The sequence below is a fragment of the Gossypium arboreum genome, chromosome 8 (assembly GCF_025698485.1).
Source record: "Gossypium arboreum isolate Shixiya-1 chromosome 8, ASM2569848v2, whole genome shotgun sequence".
NCBI lineage: Eukaryota > Viridiplantae > Streptophyta > Magnoliopsida > Malvales > Malvaceae > Gossypium > Gossypium arboreum.
Genome location: NC_069077.1, coordinates 11853945 through 11871538, shown reverse-complemented (window position 1 = coordinate 11871538; position 17594 = coordinate 11853945). Strand labels below are relative to the sequence as shown.

The 17594-nt window shown below is 37.2% G+C and overlaps 2 non-coding genes across 2 annotated transcripts; both read left to right on the top strand.

Annotated features, from left to right (window-relative positions):
* Positions 1–869: 869 nt before the first annotated feature.
* Positions 870–976, top strand: LOC128280239 (small nucleolar RNA R71). The gene has a single exon (XR_008270419.1). It is a non-coding gene; the product is annotated as a small nucleolar RNA R71 (small nucleolar RNA).
* Positions 977–9821: 8845 nt separating this feature from the next.
* Positions 9822–9926, top strand: LOC128279677 (small nucleolar RNA R71). The gene has a single exon (XR_008269876.1). It is a non-coding gene; the product is annotated as a small nucleolar RNA R71 (small nucleolar RNA).
* The last annotated feature ends 7668 nt before the right edge of the window (positions 9927–17594 follow it).

The window sequence follows — 17594 nt, the reverse complement described above, 5'->3', positions numbered from 1 at the left end:
ATACGAGGTTTATATTCGACAGTCATTGGTTTGTTTGTATTTTGACCTACCTCATCTCTCCCTTTGCTTACCACAGTTTCTTGCCTCGGTTCTGGTTCAAGCTCAACGACTCCTTTGTCATCTTGAGTATTAATTGCGTTGAATTGTTCCCATGGGTTAGGTTCGGTATTACTTGGCAAACTACCTTGTGGTCGTTCAGAGATCAGTTTGGAAAGCTAGCCTATCTGAGTTTCGAGTCCCTAGATCGATGCTTGTTGATTTTTAAATGCTGTCTCGGTATTTTGGAAACGGGTTTCTGATATTGATATGAATTTTGAGAGCATCTTCTCAAGGTTCGGTTTCTTTTCTTGTTGATAAGGTGGCTATTGAAAACCCTGAGGATTTTTTTGCTTTTGATTTCCTTGACCACCCCAGGAGAAATTTGGGTGGTTCCTCCAACCTGCATTATAAGTATTACTGTATGGGTTATTTTGAGATCTAAAGTTATTATTACCCATATAGTTGACTTGTTCCTCTTCGGCTGTTGGATTGAAGGACTGATATTCTGTATGCACACCTCCTCCGCTTGAGTCACACCTCATTACCGGATGTACCTGCGTAGAGCTAAGTAAACCATCAATCTTTTTATTGAGAAGTTCTACTTGATTTGACAGCATAGTAACTGAGTCGACGTTATAAACGCCAGCTGTTTTTGTTGGCTTAGTCCTCATGACATGCCACTGATAGTATTCAGTGACATTTCTTCAATGAATTCATAAGCCTCTTCAGGTGTTTTGTTGTTGATGGTTCCGCCAGCAGCTGCGTCAACCATTTTCCGAGTCGAGGGATTCAGACCATTGTGGAATGTTTGTACTTGCAGCCAAAGCGGTAACCCATGGTAAGGGCACTTTCTCTGTAAGTCCTTGTATCTCTCCCATGCATCGTAAAGTGTTTCTAAATCCATCTGTACAAAAGAAGAGATATCATTACGTAATTTAGCCGGCGAAAAATATTTTAGTAAAAATTTCTCGGTCATTTGTTCCCAAGTAGTGATAGACCCTCGTGGTAATGATAGACCCTTGTGGTAATGAGTTCAACCACTGTTTAGCTTTGTTTCTCAGTGAAAAGGGAAATAATCAAAGATGAATGACATCATCAGAAATGCCATTGATTTTAAATGTATCGCAAAATTTCAGAAAATTTGCTAAGTGAGCGTTGGGATCTTCATCCTGCAAACCATCAAACTGAACAAACTGCTGTAGCATCTGAATAGTGTTAGGTTTTAATTCAAAAGTATTTGGAGCTACAGCAAGACTAACTATACTAGATTCAGTTCCTGTTAAAGAGGGTTTAGCATAATCATACATCGTGCGTGGAGCAGGATTTTGCTTAGCTGCAATTGCAGGAGGTAGCTGATTGCCTTAGTTTTCACCCATCTCTTTGGTTGGGGGTTGAGTATCGTCTTCTTGCTCTTCTCCGTGTATCGTAAGCTGCGCCTTAACTCTCTTTGATTTCTACGAACTGTACGATCGATTTCTTCGTCAAAAAGTAATGGTCCCGATGGGTTTCTTCTAGTCATAAACTATAAAAACCTGCCAAAAGAAGGAAAAAATAAAATAATAAATAATAAAAATTAAATTAAATTAAATTGCAAGAAAAATAAATGGCTAAAGTAATAAAAAATTAAGCGTTCCTAATATTTTAGTTCCCCGGCAACGGTGCCAAAAACTTGATCGCGTGATTCGTAACAAGAAATAAATATTTATAATGAAGATCAAACCTAGACTAACTATTATCATGGCGAAAAGGCAAGCGCACCTATCGCACAATAGTATAGTAATGGCAAGACGGAGATATCGTACCCAAGGGAACCAAAAGTACTAGTAATAACTATCTTTTTATTATTTAACCTAGAAATAAAGAAGGGTTGTTTATTAAACTAATTAACTAATTAAACTAAAGAAAAGAGAAAATTTGTAAAAAGACTTGAAGAAAAGTAATTGATAAAGACGACACCCAAGGAGGAATCCACCTAGATTTCACTTGTTATCTGACTCTGAACCAGACGATTTATTCACTTGACTTGATCCGTGAGACTCCCTAACCTATATTATTATCTCTTTCGAGACTAATACCGTCTAACACTCAGTTGAATTAATCGAAATCTCTTTCTTAATTAAAACCCCTAGGGAAGCAGTAAATCAATCTATGGACTCCCATATTAGGTTTAACCTTAATCTGGCAAAACCTCGTAACCCTATTTCTAGGCGTTTGATCAACTCCGCTTAATTATGCCAAATCTACTCTTAGACATGGACTTTTTCTCCTCTATATTAGCACATCAAATCATGAATTAATACCCGGAATATTAACTCAAGCATTAAGAACAAATCAAGTATTTATCATACAGTTCAGATAATAATAACAAGATCCACCATAGGTTTCAACCCCCTTACGTATCTAAGGGGTTTAGTTCATAATAAAATAAGAGTACATCTCAAAAGTATGAAAATAACAAAACATAAAGAAAACTCTAAAACCCCTGAAGGAATTCTAAGAGAGATCTTCAGTCTTGGAGTAGCTCTAGCTTTTGGGATGGATCGTCTGGCTTCCTTCAAGTAATTCCCAGCATGTGGTTCTATACTCTAGAAAAGTTCTGGAGGGGAGCCACCCTTTCTAAGTCATACTTAGGGTGTTTATATATGCTTTGGATTGACTTTCTTCTTCCCTAAGTATCCTTTTCCATGTAAAATACAACTCTTTGAAAAAAAAGGGACACTCTCGTGTGCCACGGCCGTGTGACGTATTTGCCAGGCCGTGTTTGATCCGTTAAATTACACACAACTATGTGGGTCAATGGCCAGGCCGTGTGAATCGTGAAAGCCTTGGTTGACACCCTCGAAAGACACGGGCTTGTGAGCAGCGCCTGTGGCAAGGCTTAAGCTGTGTCATCTTCTCGAATTGGTCCGTTTTGTCCCTTTTTGGCTCGTTTTTGGCTCCTTTTGACTCTTGGTGTCTCCTGAGTACAAAACATAAAATAACCGGATTAAGAGCACCAAAATCCACAAATCTAGTGATAAACATCCATAAATATACTAAGTATTTGGGGTAAAAATATGTATAATTTGGTGTTTATCAGGTTTCACCCTAATCTGGCAAAATCTTGTCACCTTATTTCTAGGCGCACAATCAACTCCGCTTAATTATGACAAATGTACTCTTAGACAGGGTCTATTCCTCCTCTGAAGAAGAGCTTATCTTGAATCAGTATCCTGGGATATCAAAACAAGAATTAAGAACACATAATTAAGAACAAGTCAAATATTTATCATACAATTCAGAAGATAATAACAAGATTCGTCTTAGGTTTCATTCCCCTTAGGTATTTAGGGGATTTAGTCCATAACTGAATAAGAAAACATCTTAGAATAATAAAGAATACAAAACATAAAGAAAACCTAAAACTCCTGAAGGGGAATTGAGGAGAGATCTTTAGTCTTGATGATGAATCTAACTTCTGAGAGGAATCAATCGGCTTTCTTGGAGTAATTCCTTACCCCCTACTCTGTCCTCCTTTTTTTCCTTCTCTAGGGTGTATTTATAGGCTTTGGAATGCCTAAAAGCCCTCAAAATTAGCCTTTTCTGAATTAGACTCAACTTGGGCTCGGCAAGGACACGCCCATGTAACACGCTCTTGTGCGATTACTTCAGGCCGTGCTCGAGCCTGCCAAATTGACACGGCCGTGTGGTCTACCCGTGTGAGGAGGTCCAGGCCGTGTTGATTTTGTACTTTGGCCCATTTTCTCTGTTTTTGGCCCATTTCTCGTTCCTTTCGCTCTCCTATGCTCTCCTAAGTGTAAAACATGAGATTAAAGCATTAGGAGCATCGAATTCACCAATTCTAATGGAAAATCATCCATAAAATGCGTTAAACATAGGGTAAAAATATGTATAAATTACGGTTTATCAAATACCCCCATACTTAAGCATTTGCTTGTCCTCAAGCAAAATTCTCAACTCATAATCAAAATAAATTCTTCTCAACTTATAATTTCTATCGATAATATCTCATAATAATCCATAGGTAATCATACATTTAGAATTCAACTAAAAGAACATAAAAGTTTCAAACATTCCAAGTTGAGTATTTAATCATGCAAACATAGGTGTCTCTCCTCATTTAAGTAATTACCTTTGAGTCAGAATATCACAGAGTTTCACATCCTCACTACAGATTCACTTAAATCACTCGAGGTGTTTAAGGACAATAAATGAAGCACTCAATAGTCAATAATGAAAAGTCATTACCATAGGCTTGCATGAAAATCAAATCTCCACCACTATAATTTAAGATGATACATCAATCAAAAAGATCTTTAGAGGGTTGTAATGAGGTTTGGTTAGGGGGTGTGGTCACAAGCTAAAAGAAAGGGTTAGAATCGAGATTGAATTGAAAAAATACTTAACTAGAAAAAGAGTTAATCATCACTTGCATACAACAGAGCTTCTTCTCAGACTAAGGAATTTAACTTCTAAAGCTTACAAACAGAAGATCACTACTAATATATATACATTTTTTTTAAGAACACATTAAATTACAGAGTAGAATAAAACATATCTAAGCAACTATTTCAATTCAAATCTCGACAAAAATAGGGTTTAAATTAATTTAGGGGATTTCAATAATAATGGTTTAAAGGTTAATATAAAGGGTAATACAAGAAATGGCTTGTTAGGCTCAAGGGGGTTAACAAGGGGTTAATCGTGGAGGTAGGCTTTTCATGGCATGAGTGGGTTAATCCTAAGTGCCTTAATCATTTTGACATATCAAATCAAATGGTTTGGTTTCGACATGCATAATCAAGCAAGTTCTAGAATAACAGTTCAATACTGACGCACTCAAAGCAATAATAAAAGTGAGCATGAAAGAATTAATAGATGCTCAAAAGGCTCAAAAATATCACAAAAATTCAGGCTTGTTGTTGTTTAAAACTTGTGAATTCCAACTCAAAGTAATACCTAAACTTTGGGGAAACAACCTAAGATTTTAAACAATCAATGCATAAATGCATTGATTCTCTAACTTTTTGAGGTTTAAATAATCAATGCATAAATGCATATGTTTTAATTCAAGATATATCAACAAAAATCATAAATCAATCAAAATTTATCCTAAATATGATATGAGAGCTTTTCAAGAGAACAAGGCAGTCATTCAGGAATTTTTCTGATCATGAAATAAATACCCCATACACTTAAGATGTACATTGCCCTCAATGTACAAAGATAGATATTAAAGTATAAAAATAAGATAGGGAGAGAAGTGAAACTTCCTGTATGATGAATTCCTCGAACTGGAATTCTGGAGAGTAATCGGTTCAAGAGTGGAGGAGGATACTCCGGTGGTCGTAGAGGTTCATTAGGCCATAAGTCCTGCACTAAAAGGATATTATCTCTAGTGGTAGCTATGGTCGTGGGTGAGTAGGACATGGCAGTCATGGAAAACCTTTCCTAGTGGAGTTTTAGTTCCTATGTGATGATGAGCTTAAGAGCTTTATATAACTGTGATAAACTCAGGAACTTTTTAGGGTATATTAGGAGGAATAATTACTCAAAAAGAAATAACCGAAATTAATAAAACTTAAAAACATAAAATAATAAATAAATGTTTTTAAACATCTTCATGCTAGATGGTTCGCGAGGTAGGACTGGCGATGAGATGTTGAGGTGCTGACAAATCTGCTGTAGAGTAGCATTAATGTTGTCAAATCGTTGAAAACACTACTGCTCGAATCGAGTGAGGAGCTCAGAGATGTCAGCATATGAAGCCGCCGGATGAACTGGATGAGAGGGTGGTGGTGGCTGAGTCAGTGGGTCCTCGTACTGTGGGGGGACATCATCAGGAATGTCCTCGTAGGCCTCCTCCTCGGTAGATTGGGCGAAACAATATTGGGGAGGGTAGGTTCTTCGACGCCTCTCGATTATCCTCATGCTAAGCATGCTCGAGATGCCCTATAGAGACATCTGACCGATGAGGGTGAGGAATGATTCTTGGGCTGCGATGTTGAGGAACCCGAAGTGTTGCGTCAGTCGAGTCACGTAGGGGCCAGTAGAGATGACCCCCTTCCGATGCTGCTTCGTCTGGTGCTGAATCTCGAGGGCGATAAAATAGGCAAGGTCGATGATGTGCCCGTGCGACATGCACCATAAAAAGTAGGCATCGTGAGTGTTGAAGACGCTAGTGCTCTCTCACCTCCCTGTAATCGTGTGAGCCAAAATGAAGTGTAGGTACCTCAGGGATGGTGGGAGAACTGATGCCTTGGAGCGGCTAGGATTGTAGGAGGCTGCGCCAGGGGCCAAAGTGTGCCAGCACTTCGAGGGAGAGAAATGTATGTGGCGAGTGAGAGCATCTAAGTCATTCTCTTCCTTGAACTCCTCCGTATATAAACCCAATACCGTACCGAATTCTGGGACGCTGAGCTGGCGGACAAATCCACCTAGGCGAAATTGCACCGTCCTGGATCATCGTAGTTTCTCATTACGGTCTTGAGATGGAACGTTGAGCATAGTTCAATCGTGATCCCGAGGTATGTTGGTTCGATGATCCCAAAGAACAGCTCCCAAAGGTCAGTGGTTAAAAGGGTCTGAATCGCATCAGCCAATTGAACTTGTTCTATGGTGGCCCAGTCGATGCAGTGGCCTACAATTAAAGGTCGGGCCCAAAGTATCTAGAAAAGTTCTTCTTCGGACCCACGGGGAAACTGTAGGAGGGGTGACGAATTTTCGTGGTTGGACTCGCAAAAGATGACGCTACCTTCCGTTTCTTGGAAGCAAGGATAGTGGCCTTCTTTCCTCGTGAAGATGACATTAAAAGCCTGTAATATAAAGAATAATAATAGGTAAATGAATTCGAAGAAGTAAAAAGTCATGAATTTGAACTAACTATTTTAGCCGAGACTACTAATATGAAGCAAACTCAACCAAAATAACAATGAGAATGAGAATACAAATGTAATGGGTATGAGGTTTTCCTAATCTCAATTTAACACGGAATGTATGATAACTAACCTAGGAATGCAAATTAAATGATAGAAATTGGCATGGTAATAGCATGAGAAGAAGCATAGTAATGTCATGACTAACCTAAGAATGTAAATTAAATGATAGAATAATGACCAAAATGAAAGGAGTGAAAGGAGTAAACAAATGCTAGAGAAGAGAGATTGAACGTCAAAAATAGAGTGGGAAGCGGCGCACGGGCGTGGTAGGGAGGCCGTGTGGAGTTGTACTAGCTAGGGTTAGGGTTTTTGAATGGGGAAGAAAGTGAATAGTGCAGGGGATTTATAGATTTTGGGCCACATGGCCAGGGCACACTCTCGTGTTCCCCAATTCCAACCCGTGTGTTTCACATTTTTCCTATTTGGACGTGTCTAAAATTCGTCCCACGTCTGTGTACCTCGGGCGTGTGGGTTCACACGGCCGTGTCGCACGACCGTGTCTAGCTACATTTTCTTCTCCCACGCCCGTGTGGGAAATCCCCATGCCCGTGTCAATCTAACAGGTTCGAGTAGGGGTGTGAGACACGAGCGTGTCGCACGCCTGTGCTAGTTTCTCAGTTTCAACCACCGGTGGCAGGCTTGACCACGGCCATGTCGCACGGCTGTGGCGTTTTATCGTAGCCCGTGTTCAGGGAAATCCTTGTCCTATTTTCACACGGCCATAAGCACGCCAGTGTGCTTGGCAGTGTCTCTGTGGAAAACCTGTGTTCGAGAGCTCCGTTAGTAAGTTAGATGTTGAAGACTAAATTTTTAAAGAAGTTAATACAGTTAGTGCTCGAGTTGCCTCCCGAGAAGTGCTTATTTAGAGTCTAAGCTTGACTTACCTCTCTGTTGAATGATTATGGTGGTTCAAGGAGTTTATACTCCTCATTCCTGCTATCAATCTAAAAATAAGGTTTTAAACGGGTGTTGTTTACCTTAAAAGTACCGAATGGAAAAATGCTGAGTACCGTAAGAGGGATTTCTTCATTCGGTGTGGTAGTGACAATGTGGGGATCTGCGACATCTAATAAGACTTTATCTCCAAACTTTAAGTTGATTTGGAGAGGTATCAAGCTCTTCTTGGCGTAATTTCGGTTTATCATGTGTTTTAGGTTTATGTGTTCGCCATTCATCTAGCTCCTCTATTTGCAGCCTTCGTTCTTCATGAATAGATCCTTTACTATTGTTTGAGAGTGGCTCGTGTACTTCCTTCAGACTTATCTCCTGCAAAGTGGGTTGTATCATGTGGTCAATTTTAATAGAATGGTTTAGACGATCACCTTCAATTTCCGATGTGTTGTCAGAATTGCGAGCTTGAAGGGTGATTGTTTTGTCTTCTACACGAAGCGTGAGCTCACCTATGCCAACATCAATAATTGTTTTAACAGTTTCTAGAAAGGGCCTTCCCAGAATTAAAGGAGTGTTGCTATCCTCCTTTATGTTTAAAACAATGAAGTCAATGGGAAATATAAATTTATCGATTTTTACTAGCACATCTTCAATAATACCCCTAGGAAATCTTATAGTCTTATCTTCCAGTTGAATGCTCATCCTAGTGTATTTGGGTTTCCCGAGACCTAGTTGCTTAAACATTTTATAAGGCATGACATTGATACTAGCCCCTAAATCAGCTAATGCATTATTAACATCTAAACTACCAATTAAGCAAGGAATTGTAAAACTCCCTAGATCTTTTAGTTTGTCCGGTAGCTTATTTTTCAGAATAGTTGAGCACACTACATTTAGCTCCATATGCGATGCCTCGTCCAACTTCCGCTTATTTTCTAAAAGCTCTTTTAAGAATTTCATTGCGTTTGGCATCTGCGATAGGGCTTCAATAAACGGTAAGTTAATATGTAATTTTTTAAGAGTTTAAGGAATTTACCAAATTGTTCATCTAAGCGATCTTTCCTTGTCGCATTGGGGTATGGTACACAAGGTTTATATTTGACATTCACCGTTTTACTTTTATTGTTATCTACCTCACCTTGACCTTTGCTTACCACAGTTTCTTGCCTCAGTTCTGGTTCAGGCTCAACAACTCCTTCTTCATCTTGAATATTAATTTCGTTTAGTTGTTCCCTTGGGTTGGGCTCAGTATTACTTGGCAAGCTACCTTGTGGTCGTTCAAAAATTAGTTTGGAAAGCTGGCCTATCTGAGTTTCGAGCCCTTGGATCGACAGTTATTGATTTTTAATTGCTGTCTCGGTGTTCTGGAAACTAGTTTCTGACACCGAAATAAACTTTGAGAGAATCTCTTTAAGGTTCAGCTTCTTTTCCTGTTGGTAAGGTGGTTGTTGGTAGCCTAAGGGTGGTTGTGGTCTTTGATTTCCTTGACGGCTCCACGAGAAATTGGGGTGGTTCCTCCAACATGCATTGTAAGTGTTACTATATGCATTGTTTTGAGGTCGAGGATTATTACCCGTGTAGTTTAATTGCTCGTTATCCATGTTGTGGCCATAAGGCTGGTATTCCGAGTAGCTTGCTCCACCTCCACTTGCTTCGCACTGCATTACTGGGTGAACCTGCGAATAACTAAGAAAACCATCAATCTTTTTATTTAAAAGTTAGACCTAATTAAAGAGCATGGGGACCGAATCATCGTTATAAATGCCAGCTGTTTTCGTTGGCTTTGTCCTCACGACTTTCCACTGATAGTTATTCAGTGACATCTCCTCTATAAACTCATAGGCATCTTCAGGTGTTTTATTATTGATGGTTCAGCCAGCAGCTCCGTCAACCATTTGTCGAGTCGAAGGATTCAGGCCATTATGGAACGTTTGAACCTATAGCCAAAGCAGTAACCCATGGTGAAGGCACCTTCTCAAAAGGTCCTTGTATCTCTCCCATGCATCGTAGAGTGTTTCTAAATCCATCTGCACAAAAGAAGAGATATCATTACATAATCCATCTGTCATTTGTTCCCATGTAGTAATTAACCTTTGTGGCAATGAGTTCAACCACTGTTTAGCTTTGTTCCTCAATGAAAAAGGGAATAACTAAAAACGAATGGCATCATCAGAGACACCATTAATTTTAAATGTATCGCATAGTTCTAAGAAGTTGGCTAAATGAGCGTTGGGATCTTCATCCTGCAAACCATCAAACTGAACAAATGGTTGTATCATTTGAATAGTGTTAGGTTTTAATTCAAAAGTATTTACAGCTACAACAGGTCTAACTATACTCGATTCAGTTCCTGTTAAAGAAGGTTTAGCATAATCATACATAGTGCGTGGAGCAGGATTTTGATTAACCGCAATTGCAAGAGGTAGCTGATTGCCTTGGTTTTCAGCCATCTCTTCGGTTGGGGGTTGAGTATCGTCTTCTTACTCGTTCTCTGTGTATGTTAAGCTTCGCCTTATTTCTCTTTGATTTCTGCGAACTGTATGATCAATTTCTTCGTTAAAAAGTAATGGTCCTGACGGGTTTCTTCTAGTCATAAACTATAAAAACCTGCCAAGAGAAGGAAAAGTAAATTAATATATAATAATAATAAAATTAAATTAAATTGCAAGAAAAATAAATGGCTAAATTAATAAAAATTGAGCATTCCTAATATCTTAGTTCCCTGACAACGGGGCCAAAAACTTGATTGCAAGGTTTTGTGATAGGTTTTAAATATTTATAATTACTCGTTCTTGAACTAACTATTATCGCGATGTAGGCAAGTGTACCTATCAAACAGTAGTATAGTTTTAGCAAAATCGGATTGTCAAACCCAAAGGAACTAAAAATACTAGTAATGACTGTCTTTTTATTATCTAGCCTAAGAATAAAGAGGTTTTTATTTTAACTAACTAATTATCTAAACTAAGAACGCACAGAGAATGGAATTGGGGAATTGCTTTTGGAAAAATTGATTGAATGAAGACAATACCTAAAGAAAAATCCACCTAGACTGTACTTGTTATTCTGGCTCCGAATCGGACGATTTATTCATTTAACTTGTTCCATAGAGATCCCTAAGTTATGTTATTATCCCTATTCAAGACTAATAACGTCTAATCCCTAGATTGAATAACCGAGACTTTTCTCTAATTAACACTCTAGGGTTGCATTAACTCGATCTATGGATCCCCTTATTAGGTTTCACCCTAATCCGGCAAAATCTTGTCACCTATATGCAGGCGTGCAATCAACTCCACTTAATTATGACAAATGTACTCTTAGACAGGGTCTATTCCTCCTCTGAATAAGAGCTTATCTTGAATCAGTATCCTGGGATATCAAAACAAGAATTAAGAACACATAATTAAGGACAAGTCAAATATTTATCATACAATTTAGAAAATAATAACAAGATTCGTCTTAGGTTTCATTTCCTTTAGGTATTTAGGGGATTTAGTTCATAACTAAATAAGAAAACATCTCAGAATAATAAAGAATACAAAACATAAAGAAAACCTAAAACTCCTGAAGGGGAATTGAGGAGAGATCTTCAGTCTTGATGATGAATCCGACTTCTGAGATGAATCAATCGGCTTTCTTGGAGTAATTCCTTACCCCCTACTCTGTCCTCCTTTTCTTCCTTCTTTAGGGTGTATTTATAGGCTTTGGAATGCCTAAAAGCCCTCAAAATTAGCCTTTTCTGAATTAGACTCAACTTGGGCTCGACAGGGACACGCCCGTGTGTGATTACTTCAGGCCGTGCTCGAGCCTGCCAAATTGACACGGCCGTGTGGTCTGTCCATGTGAGGAGGTCCAGGCCGTGTTGATTTCGTACTTTGGCTCATTTTCTCCATTTTTGGCCCGTTTCTCATTCCTTTCGCTCTCCTATGCTCTTTTAAGTGTAAAACATGAAATTAAAGCATTAGGAGCATCAAATTCACCAATTCTAATGGAAAATCATCCATAAAATGCGTTAAACATAGGGTAAAAATATGTATAAATTACAGTTTAATCTCGCACACTATGTGCCAAACATAGCCGAAGCTATCTCAAATCGCACACTAAGTGCCACACATAGCCGATTTTCGTCAAATATGACTGTAGTCTCGTATACATAATTTATGCAATATAAAATCATTTAAAGCATAATTATAACAGTGCTAATTCCATACGAACTTACCTCAGATATTAAAACGGTGAATCGAGTCAATTAGTCGATAACTTTATCTTTCCTCCAATCCAAGTCTGTATTTCTCCTTTCTTGATCTAAATATATTCAAAATTAACTTATTTTATCAACTATTTATTCAATTCAATTCAAAACACACTTCAAAACACATTTACACTTTCGCTCCACAAATTTCATATTTTCACAATTTAGTCATTATTTCATAAAATCACAAATTAATGAAATTCACAATAAACCCATGCTAGCTGAATTACCATAATGCCCCTAGCAGCCCCAAAATTTTCATTTATTTCACATTTTAACCACTAACTTTATACATTTATCAATTTAATCCCTATTTTGCATTTTCACTAAAAATCACTTAACAAAACTTGTTTAACTATCAACAACTATTAAAAATCTATCATCAAACATAAAAAATCACACATATTAATCAATGGCATCATTCAAAATCTTTAACAGTTTTGCAAAATAGCTCTTTGCTAGTTAAATGCAAATCTTACCAAACATGCTATAATAAATCATTAAACAAGTATTTCACTAATATTCCTTGCCATTCACAATTTCAAATGATGAATTCACTAGATTGAACTCAAAATCAATGACTACTTAAATTCTATTACTTTAATCCATATAACAATTACCAATCTTTGTCAAATTAGAGAACGTCTTACACAAATGCTATGGCCCTGCTATGGTCTTACACTCGTAATGCCATAACCCAGTTATGGTATTATCTTTAGGATGCCTGTAACAACCTAATTTTCAGTGGTGTCAAAAACAGTGATTCGAGATCACTAAATGCAACGAGTGAGTTTGAAAATTTAATAAATTAATAGTTATTAGTGAAGTGAGATTTTAGACGTTATTAGTCTTGAATAGGGATAATAACATAACTTAGAGATCTCTCGGAACAAGTTAAATGAATAAATCGTCCAATTCGGAGCCAGAATAACAAGTACAGTCTAGGTGGATTTTTCCTTAGGTATTGTCTTAATTCAATCGATTTTCCCAAAAGAAATTCCCCAATTCCATTCTCTGTGAATTCTTAGTTTAGATGATTAGTTAGTTAAAACAAAAACCTCTTTATTCTTAGGCTAGATAATAAAAAGACAATCATTACTAGTACTTTTAGTTCCCTTGGTTCGACAATCCAGTCTTGCTAAAACTATACTACTGTTCGATAGGTACACTTGCCTACATCGCGATAATAGTTAGTTTCAAGAACGATTAATCATAAATATTTAAAACCTATCAAGAAATAATGCGATCAAGTTTTTGGCGCCGTTGCTGGGGAACAAAATCACGAAATCATTGACCTTGCCTATTTCATCGCCCTCGCGATTCAGCACCAGATGGAGCGGCATAGGAAGGGGGTCATCCCCATTGGCCCCTATGTTACTCTGTTGGCTCGACACTTCGGGCTCCTTAGCATTGCGGCCTAAGAATCATCCCTTACCCTTATCAGCTAGATGTCTCCACAAGGCATCTCGAGCATGCTTAGCATGAGGATGATCGAGAGGCGTCGAGGAACCTACCCTCCCAATATCATCTCGCCCAATCTACTGAGGAAGAGGCCTACGAGGACATTCCTGATGATGTCCCCCCACAACACGAGGACCCACCGACTCAGCCACCACCACCCTCTCGTCCAGTTCATGCGGCGGCTTCATATGCTGACATCTCTGAGCGCTTCACTAGATTCGAGTAGTAGTGTTTTCAACGATTTGACAATATTGATGCTACCCTACAGCAGATTTGTCAGCACCTCCACATCTCATCGCTAGACCCACCTTGCGAACCATTCAGCGATGAAGATGTTTAAAAACATTTATTTCTTATTTTATATTTTAATTTTTATTAAAACTACTTTTTATTTTTATTAGATTTTAGAATTTTATTTTTAATTATCAATTTCGGTTATTTCTTTATGAGTAATTATTCTTCCTAATATCCCCTAAAAAGTTCCTGATTTTATCACAGTTATACAGAGCTCTTAAGCTCATCATCGCATAGGAACTAACAACTCTATAGTAAAAGGTTCTTTACGACTGCCATGTCCTGATCGACCATGACCATAGCTAACACTAGATATAATAGTCTTTTGGCACAAGACTTATGGACTAATGAACCTCTACGACTGCCGGAGTATTCTCCTCCACTCTCGAACCGATTACTCTCCAAAACTCCAGTTCGAGGAATTCATCATACAGGAAGCTTCACTTCTCTCTCTATCTTATTTTTATACTCTAATATCTATCTTTGTACATTGAGTGCAATGTATATCTTAAGTGTGGGGGGTATTTATTTCATTATCAGAAAAATCCCTAAATGACTATCTTGTTCTCTTGAAAAGCTCTCATATCATATTTAGGATAAATTTTATTGATTTATGATTTTTGTTGATATATCTTGAATTAAAACATAGGCATTTATGCATTGATTGTTTAAACCTCAAGACATTAGAGAATCAAGCATGATAAGTTGATTTTTAAGAATTTAAAATCTTAGGTTGTTTCCCCAAAGTTTAGGTATTACTTTGAGTTGGAATTCAAAAGTTTTAAACATCAAAAAGCCTTAATTTTTGTGAGATTTTTGGCCTTTTGGGCATCTATTCTTTCATGCTTGATTATGCATGTCGAGACCACACCGTTTGATTTGATATGTCAAAATGATTAAGGCACTTAGGATTAACCCACTCATGCCATGAAAAGCCTACCTCCACGATTAACCCCTAGTAAACCCCCTTGAGCCTAACAAGCCATTTCTTGTATTACCCTTAATATTAACCCTTAACCCATTATTGTTGAAATCCCCTAAATTAGTCCCTATTTTTGTCGAGATTTGAGTTGAATAAATGGCTTAGCTATGTCTTGTTCTATGTTATTTAACTTGTTCCTAAAAAAAAACTATGTATACACATTAGTAATTCCATATTCTGAGAAGAAGCTCTGTTGTACGCAAGTGATGATTAACTCTTTTTCTAGCTAGGCAATTTTTTAATTCAATATCGATTCTACCCCTTTTTTTAGCTGGTGACCACACCCCCTAACCAAGCCTCATTACAACCCTCTAAAGACCTTTTGATTGATGTTTCATCTCAATTTATCAGTGGTGGAGATTTGATTTTCATGCAAGCCTATGGTAATGACTTTTCATTAATGACTATTGAGTGCTTCATTTATTGTCCTTAAAACACCTCAAGTGATTTAAGTGAATCTTTAGTGAGGATGTGAAACTCTATGATGTTCCGAATCAAAGGTAATTACTTAAATGAGAAGAGACACCTATGTTTTCAGGAGAAAATGTTCAACTTGGAATGTTTGAAACTTTTATGTTCTTTTAGTTGAATTCTCAATGTATGAGTACCTATGAATTATTTTGAGATATTATCGATAGAAATTATAAGTTGAGAAGAATTTATTTTGATTATGACTTGAGAATTTTGCTTGAGGACAAGCAAATGCTTAAGTGTGGGGGTATTTGATAAACAGTAATTTATACATATTTTTACCCCATGTTTAACGCATTCTATAGATGATGTAATGCCCCATACCCGAGACCGTCACTGGAGTAAAAAATGAGGTGTTAACAGACATAATTCAATACTTAAACAACTCAAACAATTTATTTTTAAAATTTTCAGTCAAGCTAGCAATTTGCGTCACAGTTGCTTAAAAATTCAAATCTCGAGTTCCGAAACTCGAAATCCAATTCTCTAAATATTTCCTGAAACTAGACTCATATATATATTTACTACTTTTTTTCTAGAATTTTTAGTATAGTTTATTAGTTAAAGTCTCACCTGTTTCAGGGTTCGACTACTCTGACCTCTGTGTATTACGAATCATATATCTCCCTGTACAAAGTTTTAATGACTATACCGTTTGTTTCTAATAAAACTAGACTCAATAAGGAATCTGTACATATAAAGCATGACTTCTAATTATTTTTTTAAAATTTATGATGAATTTTTAAAGTCAGAACAGGGGATCCAGAAATCATTCTAGCGCTGTTTCACAAAAATTTAAACATCTCATAAAATATAACTCATATACCTGTTTTGTTCCATCCATATGAAAATAGACTCATAATTCTTCAATTCCATATTTTATTCATCATCTAATTATATCTATACTATTTTTAATGATTTTTCAAACTCACGTCACTGCTGCTGTCTAAATCTATTTTATGGTAAATTTTACCTATTTCATGGTTTCCATGGATTAGCTAGCAATTTAGCATACATAACACCAAATATGATCATGATTAGCCATTCCAATGGCTAATCATTACCAAGCATTTCCATACCACTCAATAACCATATCATAAGACCATATACACAAAATGATTATAATGCTATACATGCCATGCTCAAAATTTACAAGCCATTATGCCAAGATGATACACGGATAGTGTGAGCGAGCCTCCGACCGTTCCCGATTTTCGAGCTGGCTTGTTAAAACTACAAGGAATGAAAAGGAGGGAGTAAGCATAAATGCTTAGTAAGTTCACATGCAAATGGCAAGTAACATAACCATATAAGCAAACATAAAACATCATTTGCATGATCATCACCAAGACATTCATATCATATTTTCATTTATCATCTTACCATATTGTTGTTATATCGAGTTTTCAACCCGAGGGTTAAGTACATACCTGTTCAAAGTATCCATTTCACAACACTTACCAATACGTCCCTTTCATCTCGAGTATTCCTCCATTTGAGTAGAATTTTACCCGTTGAACACATCGGAATATAGTTCGGATACATGGAAAGTTTGCACATAAGTGCCACATATGTAGCCAAGCTACCATGTAACCCGCCCATAAGTGAACTCAGACTCAACTCAACGAGCTTGGGCGTTCGCATCCATAAGTGAATTCGGACTCAACTCAACGAGCTCGGATGCCTAGTTACATCTCTCGAACTCGGACTCAACTCAACGAGTTTGGACATTCGCATCCATAAGTGAACTCGGACTCAACTCAACGAGTTCGGATGCCCAAATATCCTAGTGACATGTCACTTGTATCCTAATCCATTCCTAAGGTTCAACGGGACCTTTTTCCCAATCATGTGTCTCAACCATCTTCTACGAAATGCCGATACCGATACTCGGTAGTATTTCATATTTTCCAAGTATATCACATAATTTGACATATTATCAAACAATTATCACAAGTATAATATTTCATAATAATTATAATATCATTTAAATAACATTAAAACATTTAAAATAATAACTATGTTACCAACATTTACATATGAACTTACCTCGTATGCGAAAATGGCTACTTTTACCATTTCGTCCACAACTTGGTATTTTTCCCATTTTAGCCCGAATTTCAGTTTTCCTTGCTCTATTATTTAAAATATAGTCTAATTAGGACTCACATTATTCAAATTGACCCAAAATCATATTTTAGAAAAATTACATTTTTGCCCATAAACTTTTGCATATTTACACTTTTACCCCAAAGCTCGTAAA